Consider the following 20,539-nt stretch of genomic DNA (forward strand, 5'->3'; position numbering starts at 1 on the left):
CAAAAGATGTCTTTGTGGAGCACCGGTCCAGTTCTCCAGCCCGTAGATGGAACAGTTTTCCTCCAAACAGTAAAATAAGAAAAAAATCCAGCAAAAAGCTCCCATCATTCAAGCAGCTTCTCTCAGCTCCACCTGATGGAAGGTTGTCTTGAAACGTGTCTCACCTTATGAAAGGTTATCTTGAAAAATGGCTGGGGCTAAACAAACCTGAGCACATTAGTCCCAAGACTCCGGGTGTAATGTGTCCCAGCACAGACCATGCAACTACCTCCAAGTGCATCAGCCTGTCCAGCCAGCTGGTTTGGTGGCCAGTGGACCCTCACCATCATGCCCTTGGCCACCGCAGCTGCCGTGCAGAGCCCTGGTAGCAGATAGTACAAGGACCAGCCCATCTGCCAGGGCTGGTGCTTTCCAAGCCCAGGGCTGCAATTGCAGCAACCAGCTTCCTGACAGTGTAGTAGCAACAGATTTACAAATGGGAAAGCAGAAGGCGGGATCCAGCATTTTACTCCAGCATTTTGCTAAAGCCGAGCACAATGGCCTCAAGAGAAACAGATCACCCTTCCCAAGCTCTGGAAGAAAGATTAACTTCAGGGGAAAAAAAGGAAAAAGAAAAAGGCCTTCAGAGGCTTCATTTTACCCTTCTTCATGATGAGTTCCCAGCTGGAGCTGGTAGCCAACCCCAGCAACTTTGATGTTTAGGAGCAGCTCACCCCCATGCAATCTTCCACTCTCCCAAGAGTCCCCACACGCCCTGAGCTGTTACAGCTAGCAGTAATTAGAGCATCCCTCCTGCACATCCCTCTTTGCTTCTCAAGTCTCCAGCATATTATTTGAATTGTATATAATATAAAATAAATGGTCCCAAAGACACAGAGGTTTGAATGTGGCCATGGGTAGGTCAACATTTTTTTGGTTGAGTAGTGCATTAAGCAGATAGAAGAGATTTGCTCTGTAGCATAAATTTACATGATCTCTAAGGCAGCATTCATTTGCATTCAATGACACACCTTCTTAAGGAAATGCTTTTCATATTAAGCATGTTTTGGGTGGCAAAGCTTGACTAGCACTGTGTTCGTGACTCTCAAATTCAGATGCAGATGGAAAGATGCCATCATCCCAGGAACAAGCCGGGAAGCTCATCACTGAGCCTGCCCACAGCAAGACGCATCTTGCGGCTGCTCATTTCTTCAGCGCCGTAGGAGAGATCACGCTTATGTGGAACTGGTGAGTAATCGGCTACAACAGCTGGAGGGGTTTCCTTGGCTCCCGAAAAGAAAGGTCATTCTTTCATTGGACAGTTTTCATGCCTGTCACAGCACGCAACTGGGGAGGACCCCTTGCCTCTTTGCTACAACTCACATAGGTGACATTGCATCAGTCACCCAGGTGCAAAGAGCTTCCCTTCCCCACCAGCAGTCTCTCTGCAAGTCAGTGCCTTCCCCAGCATTAATTTCGGGAGAAAAGGTGTCTTCTGTGCTGGAGTTTGGGAGTTACACATTCAATTCCCTCCTCTAACAGCAGCTGGGCTCTGGTTTTTGGGGCAGTTACATGATTTGACTATGGTTCTTTCCCCAGCTGTAAAATGGGAAGAAACTTACTTCTTTCCTCTCTTATCTTCAACCACAGCTATATCTTTATATCTATTCTTTATCTGTTTACAGTTTAAAACAGAAAGCAGGATTATTTCTAAAGCACCTGCAGGCTGCCTCGGCAGTCCGACCTCTTTGGGATAATAAACGAGGCCATCGCAGAGATGTCCGTGTCTCTGGCTTTGCTCGGGGTCTGCTGGCATTTTGTTAGCACCGGTAGTAACTAATAATGCGGGGGGAGCCAAGGACTCTTCCTCCGGGGGAAGAAACACAACCCAGCTGACTGCAAGATGAAATTTACTGCGATATGAAGGGATCACCATGGAAACCTCTTTATTTTATTTCAGCCAATCTTTCTGTGCTGTCACTAGCAATATCACCTTCTCACTAGCCATAAAGAAAGGATTCCCAGAGAGGTTTGTAATCCCTGCTGGCTGGCCAAGCCATCTGCTGGGAAGACATTTTTTCTCCAGGAAAACCATTTTCTTTCTGGTTCTTCTCCTCACCAGGTGTGACTTTACCAGTAAAGGATAAGGCACCACTCCCATCCTGCATTGTTCCTCCTGCAAGGATGCTAAATTTTAACTTTGAGAGTAAGAACAGGGACAAGCAGGAAAACCTGCTATGTTACTGCCACCCTTTTCCTCTGTCTCCATACCTCCTGGCAAAGAAAATTGCCATTTTGCCATGCATCTGCCTTTGAGCACCAGCCCTCAAGGAGCTGCACATCTCGAAAGACAGCTCCATCAATCTGCCATGCCCTAGTGCTGAACTGATGACCTTTGGGAGAGCGGGGAAGCAGGATAAAACCAGCAGCTTCTCCACAGAAAACCTGAAGTACGCCCATTTGGAGGAGTCCCACCAAACAAAGCTCCACTTGAATCTTCTTTGGAGGAACTTAATACTTGAAAAAAATTAAATGACCCATTTTGGCTTCCAGCTGTGGTGACAAAGGTGAGGAAGGGAACTGCCGTCTCTTTGGAGAAACTACATCTCCCTACACAAATACTTAAGAGAAAACAGGCTCTTTGCATGGCACAGACCCATCCTGGTCCTCTGGCTGTAGAAAAGCAGCCATTTCAAACTCTGCATATCAAAGTGAGAAGAACTTTGGTTTTGGAAGATCGTCGTGACCTGAATTGTGGAGGGAGCTAAATAGGTCAGGTTTTCAGACACTACATGCGTCACATCTGGGCTTCCCTTATATCCTGTACAATTAAACTCTCCATTTACATTTGCAGTCATCAGTAATAACACTTCAGGCCACCATCCTGCTCATTCAGAGGTGTTTCTAAAATGTCAGTGGTTTGGGGACCATCGGCGTTGTCCATGGGACGTGTGACAGCTTTGCGCAGTTCTGCTTTCCCTCTGGGAGTGCTTTGGATGTCATGAAAGATCACATCCCTTCAAGTGGAGCACAAAGTCTGCTGTCAAAGTCTCCCGTTCTGGAGAAGATATCAGCTATTCCCTTTTCAGGCTTGGATGAGCACAAGCACCTCTTTGCAAATGAACACCCCACCAGACCAGCTCCCATCCCCTAACTCTGCCAGGTGGACAGGTAATGACCACCTCCACCTCGCAGGGTGCACTCATTCACCCGTAGCAAGTGCCATCCTGAAGAGATGCCTCCTGTAGCTCCAGCTTATTGCATTAGCCGCCAGGAAGCGTGCAGATCTCAGTGACCTGATTTGCCCCAGAAAACACAATTGCCTCCAGCAAGGAGGGGTGCATCAGCAAGCACAGCACTTGAGCAGGAAGAAGACGGTGATCAGCAAGCATCCCCATGCCTTCCACTGTAAAATTGCCCTGCCTCTAATTACTTCATGCCAAGAAATAGCCTCCGATATATCAGAGGAAGCAGAATCCTGAAGAGAGCTCGCTTGCCGAAAATGCCCTCGGATAAGTTCAAAGAACAGCAGCTGCTAAAGAAGCATCACCTTGTCTTTTATGCAAGGAAATATTATTCACAAACTCTACATATTCTCCAGTAAATTCATGGCAGAGATTACAGCTGAAATATGATCCAGGGCAGAAGAAACTGAAGTCCAGAGCACTCACATGGAGTGGCATGTGCATCCTGAAAAGGGCAATAATGAAGAAATTAGAAACTTAATCCGATGCTTTGAAAAACTGCAGATTTTCAGTTACTGTTTTTCCCCAGAATAAATAAATTATAATAGAAACATTTAAATAAAATGAACCTGTAAGCCAGCTTCCTTTCTGAGCTTCAGGGTAGATGACCAGCCTTACTAGCCATGCCTATGAAGAGGTAACCAAAGCAATCGCATGGGCAGGTGGGCCAGCTTGACCCCCACACCTTGCAAAGATGCATCATTTCAGATATACAGGACGTGTTTCAGTTTGTATTTGCTAAATAGCAATTTAATAGCCCAACATTTTATGATGGATCAGTCATCATGGTTTGCAAGACAGGAATGTCCACCCACTGAATGAATAAATTTAATCATCCTCATTTGCTACTGGCTCATCTTCAGCTGAGTTACCTGGGGCATTTCTAGATCTGCTTCCTTAATAAGCTTATTTCTTAGTATAAACACTGAAGCAAAGTAGGAATTTTCTACCTCTTGTCACCAGGAGCATGTCCCAGGCCCATCTTGGCTGCCAGAGAGGAATCATGGGGAGGAGAGGTGAATAAACAGAAAACGGTGGGATACTTTGGGAAATGGCTTAGGTTTGCCACTTGTATTCCACCACTTATGTGTGGCAGTTTTAGGATGCTCCATTTGTTGTCTTCTCCTTGTCTGTCTTGTTTACCTCCAGTGTTAGTTCTTCAGAGCAAAGACCATCTCCTACCATAATTTGGTACTCATTTAACGCTAGAACAGCCTGTTCTCAGGCAAGGCCATTCAGTACTTCAGTAATACAAATAACAAGATCTCAAGTCTATTTTTGACATGATGTTATTGTGAAGGAAGTCGAAGAATCATTTTTCCCTATGAAGCACAGTCAAATACTTTAGAGAAAACATTATAATATCACTCACAGCAAACATCTGTTGAAAGAGTTCCTACAGATGAGCCTTAAAAATTTGGCAGGCACAGGCTTATCGTAAGTTCAGGTGGAGTGATCTCTCCCCAAACCTTTTTTTCCAACAGAATAAACCTCTTGGGGATAAAAATATTAGCAAATAATTTTTGACAAAGAAACCCAAACATGCCTTTATAAATCTGACATTTTGCAGAAACTGCAAACTTTACTTGTTGTTTTGTTTCAGAAATTTTCTTTGTGGAATTTTGCATTTTGGTATGTGTATATATGTTAGATTTTACTGCAATGTCATTTAGGAACTTTTGCAATGAAAAATGAATATTGCGAAACATAGGCCAATGTAACCTTTCAGGAGATTCTGACATAAATTTGGATCAATATAACTTGGAAAACTTTAAAATAATATTTTGACTCCCCAGTATAATATGTACTAAATGGTTTTCATATACATCAATCACTGTGTTACAGAGACTTCAGAAACAGAAATCAGTAGAAGGAAATAGAGCCATATTATGCATGTACTTACTACTGTACTTACACCATGGATTTATAGTGCTGTTACTATAAGCTTATTTTGCTGTAGGTTTCTTTCCGCCACAGAGAATGTAGAAGTTCACTGGGAAACAACTTGAGGATAAAATCTACAATAAAGCAATCCCTAATAAAAATAAAATACACACAAACATGTTTAAACATCAGAAAAGACTGCATATATTCATTAAACCTTCACACTTTTTTTAAGATGGAAAAATGGTGGAAATGTTATTTGTTAAATGTTTTATTTTAAAAATATTTGTTAAATTATGCCATCATGGTTGTTGTACCATCACTAATCTGGATGCTATAAATATTAATAGTTATTCGTCAATAATTGATTTAGTAATTCAATAATTAATGGGAACCTTAATATGTATTAATATTTTCATCATTTTTGCCCAACTTTCCATCTGTCTAGCTGTCCTGCACAAAGCTACTGAAAAGCAGCTGAAAGAGAGCCCAAACTGATGCATTTTGTGAGGGCAGGTGTAGAGTGCACGATCTCGTATCTACTCTAAGGTCCCAATGCACCGAAGCATTCAACTGCACTCTTGACTTTAAGAGCAAGAGCAGTTCACCAATGGCAGCAGAGCTACCTTTGTGCTTTTGGAAATACTCTTTCTGCTTCCATTAGTGGGAAAAATTTGCCTGAAATACCCTTTTTGGGTACGAGGGTCATAACCTCATACAAGAGCTTGTTCAGAAGTGTGGAGGGGAGTGCGGAAATGCTGTGCATCCTTAGCAGACATGTCCTTACTTTTAGTCTTGCCTTTGATGTCTTCATCTGCCCATTTAATGGTCACTCCTGAGATAAAACAGCTGAAGGCTCTCTGAGGGGCACTTGGGTGGAGTGCTTGCTAAGGGGAGCTGTCATGGAGGGCTGCATTCAAATATTTTCCTGTTTCTCCTTTTTCTGTCTCCTTGTACATTCCAAATGTTGTAGTGAAGATCAAAGCCTGCAAATTGGTTGCTTTCCCCTAAAAGGCAACCCAACCGGTTTGGTTTCCTGGCTAAATTTATCTCAGGTAGTTATTAGGGGAGATGTAGATTACGAGGGGGAAATCTGGCAGTCTTCTTATACTCTCTTACAAAAGAAAAGAAAGAAAGAAGGCAGCTCACCAAACACATCAGACCAGGGACAGCGTAAGAAAAGTTAACTCTGCCTCACCATTTCTCCAGTGCCGCCCCTTCCCAGCCTCCGAACAGCCTTCCCATTGATGCTAAACTTCATTAGAAGCAAGCGCAGCAGTCCAACATCCACCAAGTGGATCTAGATATTGCCTGGGAAATATGCATAACATTTATTAACTGCAAAACCAGTAAAAAGTTATCCAGATTATAAATTGCCGGCACCTCTCACTTAGGAGAAAGCCAACTAATCACCTCTCCCATACTACCAATAACTCCTCTTGTCTACTTGTGCCCATCACATTTTCTTGCAGCTAACCTGCTGCATATCTAGCTAGGCTTGGAGGAACTGTGCTCAGGTTGGTTTTAGCATTGAAATTTGCTGGTTTTATTAACAAGCTGTTTCTACTCCATGCTTGCGTGACTTGAGGCTTCTCTGTTTTCTCCTGCTAGCTATGATAGTTTGTTCAGTACATTACTTGGTGCTTGCAGACCTTGTTTCACCCTTATCTTTAAACCGACAGTCACAGCACTATTAAAAAGACTCGTGCCTTGAAGTTAGAGAGGTGCCGCACTTCTAAAGCATCAGCCCTCAGGCATCTTCATGTACCCAGGGGTATCCTGAATACCAGGTTGGCCAAGACATGTCTGAGACCTGTCTCCAGAGGGCTTTGGAGGCACCATGCACTGTGGTTCAGCCTGTCTACAGCACCCATCTATCCTTGCAGTAAGTTGTGTCCTCTCCGGGAAAGGCTAAAAACATATTTCCTGCCAAAGTCAGTCTTTTCTCCATAGAGACATGTGGGCTAGATCAAGGCAGCCAGACACAGAGTACTGGGGAAAGACAGACAGAAAAAAAAGAAGGGAAAAATTATCACAGTGTGCAACTAGGCAGGAGACAATCACTCAGAGGACATCAAAAACATTAAAGAGGACAGACGTCATCTCATCATATTTAGCCACTAAAGAGCTGTCTGTCTAGGGAAAGCTGATCAGTCGGAGACCGTTGTAGAGTGCTGTTGACAGTCAGTGACAAGCAATAAGCCTCCCTAGGAGAAGATTCACAGCATCCTATGACAAATGTGGTGTAAAGTGTCCTTAGTAGATACCTCTCCCTCTCTGTGCATTGCCCACAGGAGCCTAAGGACTGTGCTTAACAGTTTTGTACAGCTGCCATTCCTATGGAAAGGTGAAGCCCATCTGTTAGAGATTCAGGTTAGATAAGAGTTCTCCAACTTGCATGCAAAGTCAATATAGAGTTATTTGTAACTCTATTATTTCCCTCTCTATCTGATGTTGATGTGCCAGATGGACAACCCAAGAGCTCTCCCCTTCTGGAAGGAGCTTACTGGTCCCTGCCACAGGACAGCTGCAGTCACCAGAAGGTGAGATAGACAACCAAATTTATTAGCAGCTGCTTGCCTCACAGCAAGAGTGACTCATTTTTATGTAGCATAAACTGGTCCACTTGCAACCACACAAGGCTGGATCAACCCGACATGGATGTCAGGACAGCATGTACATCTGTGTCACCAAATAAGGTATTTCTCTTTAAAACCCACCTCAAGCGTTTAATTGTAAGATGAAAATGTGAAACAAAGCCATGCCTTGCCCTACAACACATACACAGGTTAAAGATGACGACAACACTATTGCCCTAAGTAATGAGAAAGCAGCCACATTGGGTACAGCGAACACGCAGAGGGGAAGGAGGAGAACAACCTGCGATGATCTGAACTTGGTTTCTTGCAGATCAGTAGGACATGGCCATTAAACTCACTGAAGAGTAAATTTTCTCCTGGCTTTAACTCTCTGTTGCCAAAGACCATGTGAAGCCTGCACAGCTGAAGTTAGATGACTGGAAATTCAAGAACGAGGAGTGGTCTGACATTTATTAAAGTGTACCCACCTCTGTCACAATTTAATGAACAGATTATGCATTAGTTGGACATATAAATGGTAGCCATGGAGAAACAGCCCCATGTCTCTCCAGAATAAACAACATTTCACAGTTTTAATTGTGTCCTGATGTTATAACAATCACAACTAAACTGGGTAATCATTCATTAAACATGAGCTATTTCCATGTCCTGCTATAATTATTATTGTTTCCTGAAAATATAACGTGTAGTACAAGTACAATGAGTGCAAATTGAAATATTGCTTTTGGAAGGTTATTTATTACTACCTTCAGCTGTAAACATTTATAACTGAAATTTATTGGTCCACGGTCTCTTCATATAAATATTTTATGTTCAGCCCCAGGGATCTGCATCTTCTCGTTTAAATGTCTCAGTCTTGGTGTCTGCACCAGCAAAATAATCTCAGGAGAGAAAGTTTGCTATCCTGTGTGATTTGGCCATCCTGCTGTTAATGTAAGGCAGCATTATGTGTGCTATATATAGGTGTATGCAGATGTGAGGTAGCAGCAGGCTTGTTGCATTACTCTGGCTTATAAATTTGTTGGCATAGCACGTGTAGCATTCCTAGATGCAATAGAGCAGCACAGAGTCACTACTTCTTTTATTGCAATATTTCTGCTGAGATTCTTCTACTGAGTTGAGGAAAATCTCTGGGGCAACTGGAAAAAAATCTGTAAATGTCAGATAAGAGGAGGGATTCACGGAGAAGACACTGATGAGTCTTCAGTCTCTCTGTTCTTATTTCTACTCCCATGCCAATAGAACAGCAAGCAGTGCCCCAAAGCAAAGAAGCAAGGGTTGTTTAGATAATGGGAAACAAGTTTAAGACCTGGTCTTATACGTCAGCTTTACAAGGAAGGCTGGGAGCCAGCTAGACCATGGGACACTGCATGCACCTCGGTGTGACAGCAAAACGACTAATGCAGAGTAACACTCTTCAGCAGCCCTGATGTGTTCCTGAATTTATGAATATGTTCATACTGCAGCACGCAGAAGGAGAGGCATCTTTTGCCTTTATTCCTTTCAGTTCAGAGACCCAATGCACCTAAGGCAGGTGTGAAGCAGACAGCAAGCTGGGCTCTGCCTCCAGTTCAAACGCAGCTTGTTGTCATTGCCGCACAGCCGAGCAACTTCGGCAGCTGACGCTGAACATGTTCTCTGTCCCCTTGCTACATCCTACCATCCCTCCTGCACCGGGTGTTGGGGCTGGGTTGCTCTGTGCCATGCCCAGAGCTGATGGAGATGTACAGATAGCGATAAAGAAGTGCCCTTTCAATCCCAACCACTAAATTATAATCAATCACTTGGGTTTCCATGGCACCCATCCAGAAAAGTTGAAGGAACTGAGAATGAAGTAGCTGAACTGCTAACAAAAATAATGTATGCTTTTTAATGATAATTTACAATTTCTGCAGCAGAGGGACTGGACGAAGGCCAGGTCCAGATCAATCCTTTCAAAAGGAACTAATGGTTCTCCCAGGACTCCCAGTCCCTCCCCACACTACCAGGAAAAATAGCAGCAAAGATCCTTAGGGAAAGCTGTAGAGCCTCTTGATGAATATAATATGTGAAGGGTGAGCCAGCATGAGTTTTGCCAGGGAAAAAACCACCACTCTCTCCTAAATAGTAAGAATTTACTGAAAGGAGAAACAAAGTAATGATTGAGGGATAGGCAGGAGATATCATGTGGACTCTCAAAGGAGCTTCGTCTTAAGTGCCGCAGAAGACTATTAACCCTTGGAGCATGAAAGAGGAGCACATGCTTTCAGCGCTCACTTTCAATTATCTGCACCAAGGGACTGCTGAGCATGTTTGCCTCTGGATTCCCCATTTTCATAAATGGATAAACACACACATGGGTGCCTCTCTCTCCAGCATCTCTTCTCATCTCTGCCTGCTCACAGACTTTCCGTCTGATATTGTTTTCATTGCTACCTGTATAAATCAGGAATAAAACCAGAGGAAAACCTGCCTGAAAGATTATAATCAGCCCCCAGCGCTGCAGATAAATCCCCTGTGCAACGAAATGGGACTAAGTCCCTACAACCACTGTGTGGGTTTTTTTTTTCCCCCGTTGTTTAATTTCTGAGCAGTCGTTTATCGCAGAATTTTTAACAGATCTGGAGTACTCGGTGCTACATCACTTACAGTACGTAAGGGGTATTGATCTCTTCAAGTTTATCCTTTTAAGTAGTTCCCATCAAATGCTGGGAAGTCAACCAGTTTGAGTTGTGTAGCCCATCTACAGAACTCAGGGTGAGATGAGTGAGTCTACTTGGAAAAGGGGAGTTTGTTTGTTTTTTTCCCAGAGCGAACTCAAGTGCGTGCAATGCTGTTAACACACTATGTTTGCATGCCCTTAAAAATCATTTTATAGCCATACGGAGTGCCTCCAAACATTAAATATGTTTTATAAGTAGTTGGCTAACTAGTTGGGTGTGCTGTAAATGCAGTAGTAAATGAAACAATAAGACTCTAAATATCAGCTGTATTTCATAGTTGGGGTACTTTTTCAGCCATGCAGTAATTCCCAATGTTAAACCCCTTGATTTTTACTTTTTATGCTACACTGTGACTAGAATTCACACCTAATCTTTTTAAGTTATGCTAAATATCTCTCACCTGTTAAACTGATCATCCTCCCACTAAGAGTGAACATGATTTATACTGAGCAGGTAGGAACGTTTTCTGAAGCTGCAAATTTGCTTCTCAGGCTTCTACATGCAGCAATAGCATTAAATCTGATGCTACGTGGTTTAGGTCCAGGTGACACTAGATGTTTGATGTTGTCACTTACTGTAGGATTGCAAACGTTGAGGCAGTTTCCATATCACCGAACTTTTCCTGGGCAGAGGTGTTTTTCCTGGCAAACTCATCTCACTCAGCTGGAGAAATCTGTGCTTTGTAGACAGCATAAGGGGCATCTGCAAGAAGAAGGGAAACTGGTAAAGTGCTAAGGGCAGCTCTTCAGATTAACTCTTCCCAAAATTTTCTGTTTATGGCACAGCAAAGGTTAATGGAAAACAGAGCTATATCCTTCACCTCTATCTCTGCTATATCCACGCCTCTGAAATCTGTTGGCTTAAAACAAGTGTTCACAGGGAGCAGGAATAAGAGAGAGAGTAAAGAAAATATAATAAAAGAGAAAATGTCACCTCTGACATAGTTTTAATTTTTTTTAGTGTTTTTTTTTTTCTGTAAGTATTTCAGGATTTTTCTTTTTGCTACCCCATGGGATGGGATGGGATACTAGCAGGAAGAGAAAAGGCACACTCTTCAGGGACAGAATGCTGCACTTCTGCCCAGCCTTGCAGTACCCATGCTATGGAGCAGGACAGCACAAAGGAGCAAACCCATCTGCAGCAGGTACCAGGAGGAGCTTTTCTGCCCGCCCGTGCCCACACCCACACCTCCCCCAAGCACTGCTTCTTCAGCCATCAGAGATAGCCGGCAGCGACAGATCCCGGCCCTGCCATGAAGAAATCCCAACCCAGCTGACCAAAACAACTCAGAAAAACCAAACACAACCTTGGCAGTCCTTCTGCAGACAAGTTTCCTTTAAAATAAAGGCTATCAACTATTTCTGCTTCTTCCAGTAGCAAATGCATTCTTGCCCTCCCAACAATGCAGAATTTAGTTCATTTTACACTGCTTTAGGGACAAAAACATTGCTCAGATGAACATTTACTGGAAGCCAGGAGGGTGAGCTGGGGCAGGACAGCAGTAGATGACTCCTGGTCATTAAAGCACACACCGAACGTGACACATCCATTGCTCATGCTGTTAAAATATTCCGGCTCTGCTGTACAGATGACTGCAATGAGCTTTGTGCTCTCTGGATGAGTGCTCGCACAGTGCTGCTGAGCAGCCCTGTCATGTAGCTCCACTAGTGCTAAACCCAATCCATAAATCAAAATGGGAGGATATAAACCAGGAGGGAGACATGACTGCAGAGTGCCCGAAATCTGAGATCAATATTCATTTTACAAACCTCTCCAGAAAAGTTCCTTAATTAATTGTTGGAATTAAAGTAAAAATTGACCCCTCAATTTGTTCCTGTGGCCTTTAAATCAATTTTCTTTTCTTTACAAATCATCATTTTAGGACTGGCGAATGAAACAACACTTTTTTTCTTTTTAAGTATTAAAAAAAAAAGTACCCACACTCCGAATGTATTCTAAACCTGACTCAAGGGCATGAAGCCAGCATCTCCCACTTTAATCTAAAAGAGGGGAGATATTTTCTCAATTACAAGCCAATACGGAGAGTTTACCCAATTCAGCTTGCATCCCTGTGTACGCACACCACTCCTTCCTTCCTTCCTTCCCACCAGGCAAAAGCTGGTCCCCAGGGCCCTGTTTCTCAGTCCACTTATTAAGCTGTGTCGCCGGCACGGCAGGGAGCTCCGATTGCAGTGAGCAGAAATGTCTGCACGCTGCCACAGCCATGGCTTCCTAACCAGCCTTTATTTTCCCTTTCTTTACCAAATCTTAAATGACAGCAGAACCGCATCGCAGGTTACCGAGTGCCAGGACTCCCTTATTTTATGCAACTGTGTACCTGCCCTAACTTCACAGTCTTTTACTGAATTTATCCTCACACTATGATCCACAAGGTAAGGAAGAGAGAAAATAGGATTCAAGAGATGAAGGGGTTTACTTAATGTCACTGAAGTCCCCGTTTATGCAGACTGCAATTTCCCAAGCTCTCAGTGTGAGCTTCATAATCCATGTGCTACCTTCTTCTACATGTTTTCCTGGATTTCCTTATGTCCGTTATTTTGCCAACGCTTTCAAATAATTGCTAAAAATCCCAAATTAGATAAAGCTGGGGTTTTTCTCCTTATAGCTGACATGCTGATTGCACCCTCCCAGTATTTTACAGCTTGGTCCCTACATAACATTTTTCTCTGGGAGAGCAAGTAGCTCCCACCAAAGAGCTGGGACTGCTTTCTCACTGATGATGCCCTATCTTGTAGACCCAAGACTGGCTTAAGACATACAATTTCTCACCTGTTGTACCCCAGCCATGGGAATTAACCAAAAAGCCCCACTCAGAGTGAACAGGCTGGGTCTGTGAAGTGGTCTTGACAGCAAGAGCAGCCTCCGTTGGATTACACATTGATGGCAACATGAGACTTCATTCCTGATCTCCAGAACCACATGTAGGTGTATCACAGGCTGTCGCTTCATACATGGGGCCAACACATCCAAAAGCCCTCTAAAACCTAGGACAAAAGGCATGTGAGCTCAACATAAAGCATTTTTCTCTGTGGGAGTGTAAGTTGGCAGAAAGAACATTGTAAATCAATCTCTCATGGATTTTTAAAATAATATTCAGAATACACCTATTTAGTTGCACTTCCTCACTGTAATTAAGAGAGTTAGTAAGTAAATAGACACATAATCCACCGAGTCAAATTTTCAAAGGCTGTGGTGGGGATGCTGGGTGGGCTCTGAAGACACCTAGAACTGGACAGGTAGAACCAAGTCACCTCTTACCTGCTCAGGCACCATCAAGATGGGCAGTGAAAATGGGCAGATATTATGTCTGCATTTTAATGACACGCTCCTGTGCAATTTTTTAAATTGATAGCTCTGCACAGCATTCACAGATGAATACCATCTGGTGTGGTGATTTATTGCCCCTGAATTTCTCAAGTTACTTTATTTTTTTTTACTTTTCTCATCTTACCTTTTCCTTATATTTTCTCTCTACAAAAACATTTTCTATAGAAACACAGTTGAGAGAGGCATTTCCCTAACATGCTATTTTATCATAAGATAAAGAGTGGCCTGTCACTAGACAGGCCAACAAACAACTGATGTATGGGATCTATTTAATATCTCTGCAACTCCAGAGGCCTTCTGGTCATATATGCTGTTCTTTTACAATATTGTAAGAGATGCTCATAACAGGTCATATGGAAAAATTAATATATGGTGATGGCATTAAAGAATGTGTTTTAATGCACATACACAGGGAGAAAAAAAATGTGTTGTACAAGAATCCCTAACCCTGGTCCCTCCTAACTTTTAAATGACTGGTCTGGAAGCACACAGTAAACTTATTTTGTAACTTTGTTCATTGTGGCTTTTATTGTAATTTTAGTGTAATTTTCCTAACTTTGATTTACACTTTATTTCCAGCTCACATCTTACCTCTTTCAGTGTATGTGATGTCCATCACTATAGCTTCCAAGTTCTTTATAATCCTTAATATATCTAGCCTCTTAGCACCGGCCTGTAATGGCATTACTCTTGGACCAGGGGCTGAGCAGGAGGAACATGGGCCATGGGGGCCAAGATGCACGACGCTGCCAAGCATCGGCAGGACAGGGAAGGCAAGCCCGTGTCTTGGAAAAGAAAAGCATCTTCTAGGTGAGGTAGTGCAGCTTACTGCCCTTACAGCAAGGTACATCGCAAAGGCATTGGTAACTCAGGCCTGTGGTGATCAAATGATTTCTTATTTTTGAAATTCTGAATTTAAATTTTTTTTTCTTTTTTAACTCTGGAGAGCAATTAGCTAGATTTGTGATAATTTTGGGAAGCAACTGCTGTTACACTGAGGAACCTTGCACATGTTTCAGACTGGGTAAGAAACCAAAAGCTCTACAAGGCTCACCAAAAGACATTTTTTTCCCACCATGAAAATAAATTTGCCCTAAACTGGAGTCTCCAGAGAGAGCTCTGAAGCCTCCCTATAGCCTGGGACATGGGGGAACCTCCGTACCTCTGCCGTGCCCAGCATGGAGCTGAGCCCCTCAGGGACCTCCTCATGTCCCCATCTCCTTCCCAGGAGTCCTCTCCCTGATGGGACACTGCCTGGGAATAACACCCACAGCTGCACTCCAAACTCAAACCTCCATCAGCAGAGACAGGCGTAGCAAAGGCTAGCCAGGTTCACGGCCAGAGGAGAAGGCTTTCCCAGCAGCTCCGAAGGGGAAGGGAGGAAAGCACGGATCCATTCGTACAAACTCTGAACTCTTTGTGATTTATTTTTTAATATATCTACCACATTAGACAACCAAATCACCCTTTATACCCTGCTAGGAGGAAAAGTTTCCCTTATTGTTTAACTATGTTAGACTGAATGGAAACCAGACTATAGATTGTCTGTCCTTTTACTCATATGAAAGTATAATTAAAAGTCATGTTAAAGTTAGGAGATCAAGAGAGTTTGTGATAGATAACAAGCTAGGAGCTGTCAAAACTGTCAGGCCATTAAGAAATGAAATAATTCACACCCCAGTAATTGCTTTTATGTGCATTTTCCTATAAAATCCAGGAGACATGAGTCACGGATCCTTACAAAAGAGCCTTGTTTATCAGCCTCAAATACACTATATTGCACTTCTACTTTCAGGGAGTGTTTGCCACAGGTATCGTCCTCTGAAGATTTAAAGAAAGCAAATGCAATACTGGGTGTCACTGCAGTGTCCCCTGCTCCTCCCTGTCCCCTTCCCAGCCCTGGAGCCAGGGACAGTTGCAGGCATGGCTGTGCCACGGTCTCCCCAGGCGCCTCGCTGCTGGCAGCGGCAGATTTGGTCCTGAACACCCATAGCACACTAAGAAGTTTTGGCTTTGCAAAAAGTCACATGATGTTTTTTCTTCCTCCCACCCAATTTGGTGATTTCTTTGGTCTTTTTAAGCTGAGCCATGCCCGAGCGAAATAAATCATGCAACCAAAACTTGGAGTAGTACCAGGCTTCCTCCAAACTGATGTTTGCACCCAGGCTTCCTCATAGCAGCTCCTCAGTGTGCTTGCGGAAGCCACAGTGATGTGTGAAGGGATGCCACTTGCCACTAAGCATTATTTCCACACGTTTGACAGAAGGAGGCTTGAAGCCACCTGCAAAGTTCTGCTTCTTATCCGAAATGGGTATTTTGGGAAGGAGGAGGGGGGGAGCGGTGAGAGGAATAGCTTTTAAATCGGATTATTGGCAACATTTCTGACCTCCAGGCATTTATTGCATTCGTGTAATGAGGGACGCTAACCTGTTTAAGATGAGAGGGCTGGTTGAAGCTGGTATTAGAGGAGGATATGAAAATACATCGCGATGCCCCGAATATTTGTACAGCATTTAGCCACTAGATGCCCCTGCAAGCCACGCAGTCTGCTGGGCACCTCCTGGCTTTCGGCAGGCAGAAGAGGCAAACCTGAGGCTCAACGCAAGTTGAAGATACACTTTTTTTGTCTTTGCCAAGGTTTTTGACAGTGGGTGTTACCTCTTTAACCGGCATCACTCTGTTATAACAATGGACATGGGATGTGCGTCCAAAGGGACTTCAGAAGCAACCCAAAACCTTAATGGCCCCTAACCAAGTGAAGGCACATCTCCTTTTCCACCAGCCAGTTTACAGGGTGTGAAAGAGCAATATGGGGATATAGAAAAGGGAAAAAAATGCTGCAAAAGGCTCCAGATATCGTTTACTTACTGTGCTGCACTATGTAGCGTCAACTCATTTCCACAGATGCTCTCAATGCTGCCTGGCCAGGGAGAAGGATGTTACCCTCAGGCTGATTATTACTTCCACCTCAATTGTCCTCAGGTCCCCATTTATTTTACATGCCATTAGCAGAGTAACAAAGCCCCTCAAACTTTCACATTCACCTTTCCTTCGTAAGGCATGATTGACTGCATGCTGCAGAGGGAAAAGAAAGAAAAAGTGAGCTTACGCCTATATGCACAGGTACTTACAGACCTAGGTGCTGTCATCTTTAGGAGTGAGGCACTTAGGTTTGGTGCATCTGTGGCCATGACCAAGGTCCAACCAAAAGCTGGGACAGGAGCTGTTACTTTCCCAAAGCCTGTTTTTTGCGGGTTTTGTTGTTGTTGTTGTTGTTGTTGTTGTTTTCTTTTTGGTGGTGGTGTTTTCTTTTTCAATTCCTTTGAAGATCTCCATGTTCTTTGCAGAGATTGCCCAAGGCTCATGTGCCGCCGTGGGTGGGGCAAGCACCAGTTTCACTATGAATTTCAGCTACAAACCTGGCTATGCAGTTCTGAGCACTCAGAGAAACGGAGATCTGGGGGTTGAACGTGCAGCCTGATCTGTACCAACACGCACCTCCCGCGGATGGAGGGGCTGGGCAGGAAGTGCCTCGTGACTCATTTTGACTCTTGCCGGTCTGTCCAAGATGTCCCTGCCGGGATCATCTCTCATCAGTTGCTCGAGCTTTTCTCACAGTTCCACACTTTGAGTCGCTGTGTCAAAACTTGGCGGCACCATGCATGCATTGTCTCTTTGTCCCTAGCACCCAGGCCTCCTCCTCTGCTTCTGCGATTGCCCTCCCTTTCCCTCTCTGGTACTAACCTGGGTCCTTCTCCCACCGGGGCTGTAAATCCCCGCCCGGCGCTGCTCGCCCAGCCTGCATGCTGGCTCTGCTCGGGGGGCTTCAGCCCACATCCTCCACAGCATCACCCAAAACAGCTCCTGTCACACAGCCAAGTGAAAATACATTTACTTGTGGAAATAAACACCCGTGCAAGCATCAGGGTAACCCGTGCATGGGCTCGAATCTACACCCTACATGGGGGAGGGAGCAGCGTCTCTCCTGCTGCTTGCTGTGTCCAGAGAATATGTTTTCTGGACAACTCTCCATCCATCATCCATGAGGCAAACAGGATAAATGCTGGATTTTGTTTTCTGGTGGGTCTTAAAGAAGTATCTGAGAGCTGAGAATGGAGCTCTCTGACCATTTAACTGCAAAGGCATTGTCTCTCAGCCATAGCCTGTGGCTCCTCAGCACTTGGGGTTGTACCTGGTGTGGAGCAGGGCTCCCCCTCCCCCCTAAACCTCCCCTCTCTGCAAGAAAAGCTGTTTTCTTTTTTCTGAGCAAAATCCCCGTCTCCCCATCTCCAGCCACACTCCCAGTCACTGGGGGATCATCTTCTCCTGGCTCAGTCACCCCAATGCTTGTCTTAAATGTTTGCTGCTGGCAGCAGAGGTCGGGATGCTGCAACCTGGGGGAGCACAGCCACGTCTCCCCTACACGGGAGGGTGACGGAGGAGTTGCGGTGGCCCCACAGGCTGCAGGGCCCCCGCGGCCATGCTGTGGCCCTGTCCTGTCCCCACCAGTGCCTCCTCCGTGGCGTGGGCCCCCTGCCACCCGTCTTGGCTCACCACCCCCCCGCAAAGCAGCCTCTCATAAATATTTGCCAAAGGGAGATCCTCACTAATAAGTGAGTCAGGAGGCTCTTCGGGGTGACCGCAGAGGGAGGATTAGAGCTGTCTGGGCAGGGATGGGCGCTACGAGAGGCTGTTTCCATGGGGAGCAGGAATCCGGCTCCGCTGGTGGCCTTCCCGCTGCACTGAACCCAAGGGATCTTGCCAAAAGGGAGACACGTGTTCGCCTCCGTGATTCACCCCATCCCCAGTGTGAGGGTTTGGCAAGACCTCTGAGCAGAGCAGGAACACAGGCCCTCAGGATGCCACCTCCAAAGCAGGGTCCTTCACGCTAAGCCAACACTTTCAGGGCAAGGACAGCCTCTGCCCACGTGCTCATACAGCGCCTTGTCCAATACGTCCGCTGAAGGATGATTTCCAGGGTGCACTTGGAAAGGATGTTTCCCTTCCCTGCTGCCCTGCACCAAGGATGGCCATGGAAAACACCTGAGGAAGAAGAAAACCTATCATTCCTTCCCCCACCATTTTGATTTGGTTTTTTTTTTGGTTTTTTTTTTTTAATCTCATTCCCTGGCAGAAACTACCCTCTCCCATTTTCATGACCCGCCTTGTCCCCGGGCTGGTGTTGACACTACAGGGAACAATGTGGCTTTGAGGCTCCTGGTGCGTGCAGGGGAGGGGACGGGGTGCCGAGCTCTGCGGTGGCTGTAATCCCCCTTTAATTGCTGTATAAACACAACCAGTGATTTCCATGGATTGGCATAGCTGAATGCGTTGTTTTCTGACACCAAGAGGAACTTTTCAACTGAAAAAAGCTCTTTTTTCTTCTCAGATGGAACTAGCATGCACCCAGTTCTCAGTATTTCAGCAGAGGTGCTATAATTTACAAAACACAGTTAATACCAGAAAACCACTGGTACATAGTGGACATAGTTTAAAAAAAAACCAAAAACAACCTCCACAAAAAAAATTCAAAAGCCTATCCCTTCATGGAAACAAGTACATTTATATAAACAGTTGCAGCCACATTATACCACTTTTCCGATATCAACAAATGAAAGCAGCACAAGCTGGGCGTATCGAGCAGCCCCTGATTTTGATGGCTGTACACACACCAAACTGCAAGCTCAAATCACTGAGTGACACTCACCGGTGCTGTAAATCACTGTAGCACTAAAGTCAATGGAGGTAGATTGATTTCAGCCAGCTACACATCCGACTCGGTAATTCTGCAAATAAACTTTTCAGGTATCAAAATACTTTCCTGAATTTCAGGATGCTGGACAAACATTATGAAACTCAAGAGAATTTTTCTATGAAATATCTTGAAGGTTTTTGATGCATTTGGCTGGTTGTTAAAATCCCACATAAGCCAACTACAGTCAAAACTTTTCTTGTTATAGGAATAGACTAGACTGAAAATTGGAGGAAAAGGATTTTCCTCCAGGAAATGCTGACATGCAATTTTGGTTTTATCAGAATTTTCCACAGGAGAAAAAATATCTTTCAGTAAAATATCATGACTCAAAAATGTGTCACTGTGCTTCAGGTTTTGTCCCTTAAGGCTTCCCCCCCCCCTTTTGTTTTGTAGTCTAAGTTTTTTCACTGAAATTCATAAGACCTTGAAAGCTAAAGTCTTTCCTAGCTTAGCACACACACTCTTTCTGTCTATGCACATCCTGAGAGCTGCAGGTTGCAACAAAACTTGGCCCAGAAAGGAGAAAGGAAGCAGAAGGTACTGAAAACCACAATTCCCATGAGACATGCTAATGCCATTTTGCACAAAAATACTTTGGTTTTCAGCCAGAACAGCTTGGTTGTCAGTAGTATGATACATAAATACCAAGATTTGGGGTGGAAAGCAGATGTGCACATGAAAAAGGTAATTTTTCGTGAAAAAAAGAACAACTTTGCACCAAAGGAAAAGAGGAAGCTGCACCGTAAATCTGACAAGCTGTATTTCTGGGAGGGTCCTGCGAAATATCAGCCCCACAGGGACTTTGCTGTTCACCACATTGGGGTCAGGTCTCCTCCTTTAGGATGTTAAACACTGCACAGAGTTGACCAAAAGCAGCACTGATGTTCACGTGTGTAAACTGGCTCTCCAGGTCACGCTCTGCATGTGGAGTGACAGAGACATGCCATCAAAGCTATCTCATGAGAATAGCTACAACTAGGACCAGAACATCTGCTCGGGCTAAGGTCATTGGTCCAAAAACTGGCC

The sequence above is a fragment of the Haliaeetus leucocephalus genome, unplaced genomic scaffold (assembly GCF_000737465.1).
Source record: "Haliaeetus leucocephalus isolate CR32 unplaced genomic scaffold, Haliaeetus_leucocephalus-4.0 Scaffold880, whole genome shotgun sequence".
Taxonomy (NCBI): domain Eukaryota; kingdom Metazoa; phylum Chordata; class Aves; order Accipitriformes; family Accipitridae; genus Haliaeetus; species Haliaeetus leucocephalus.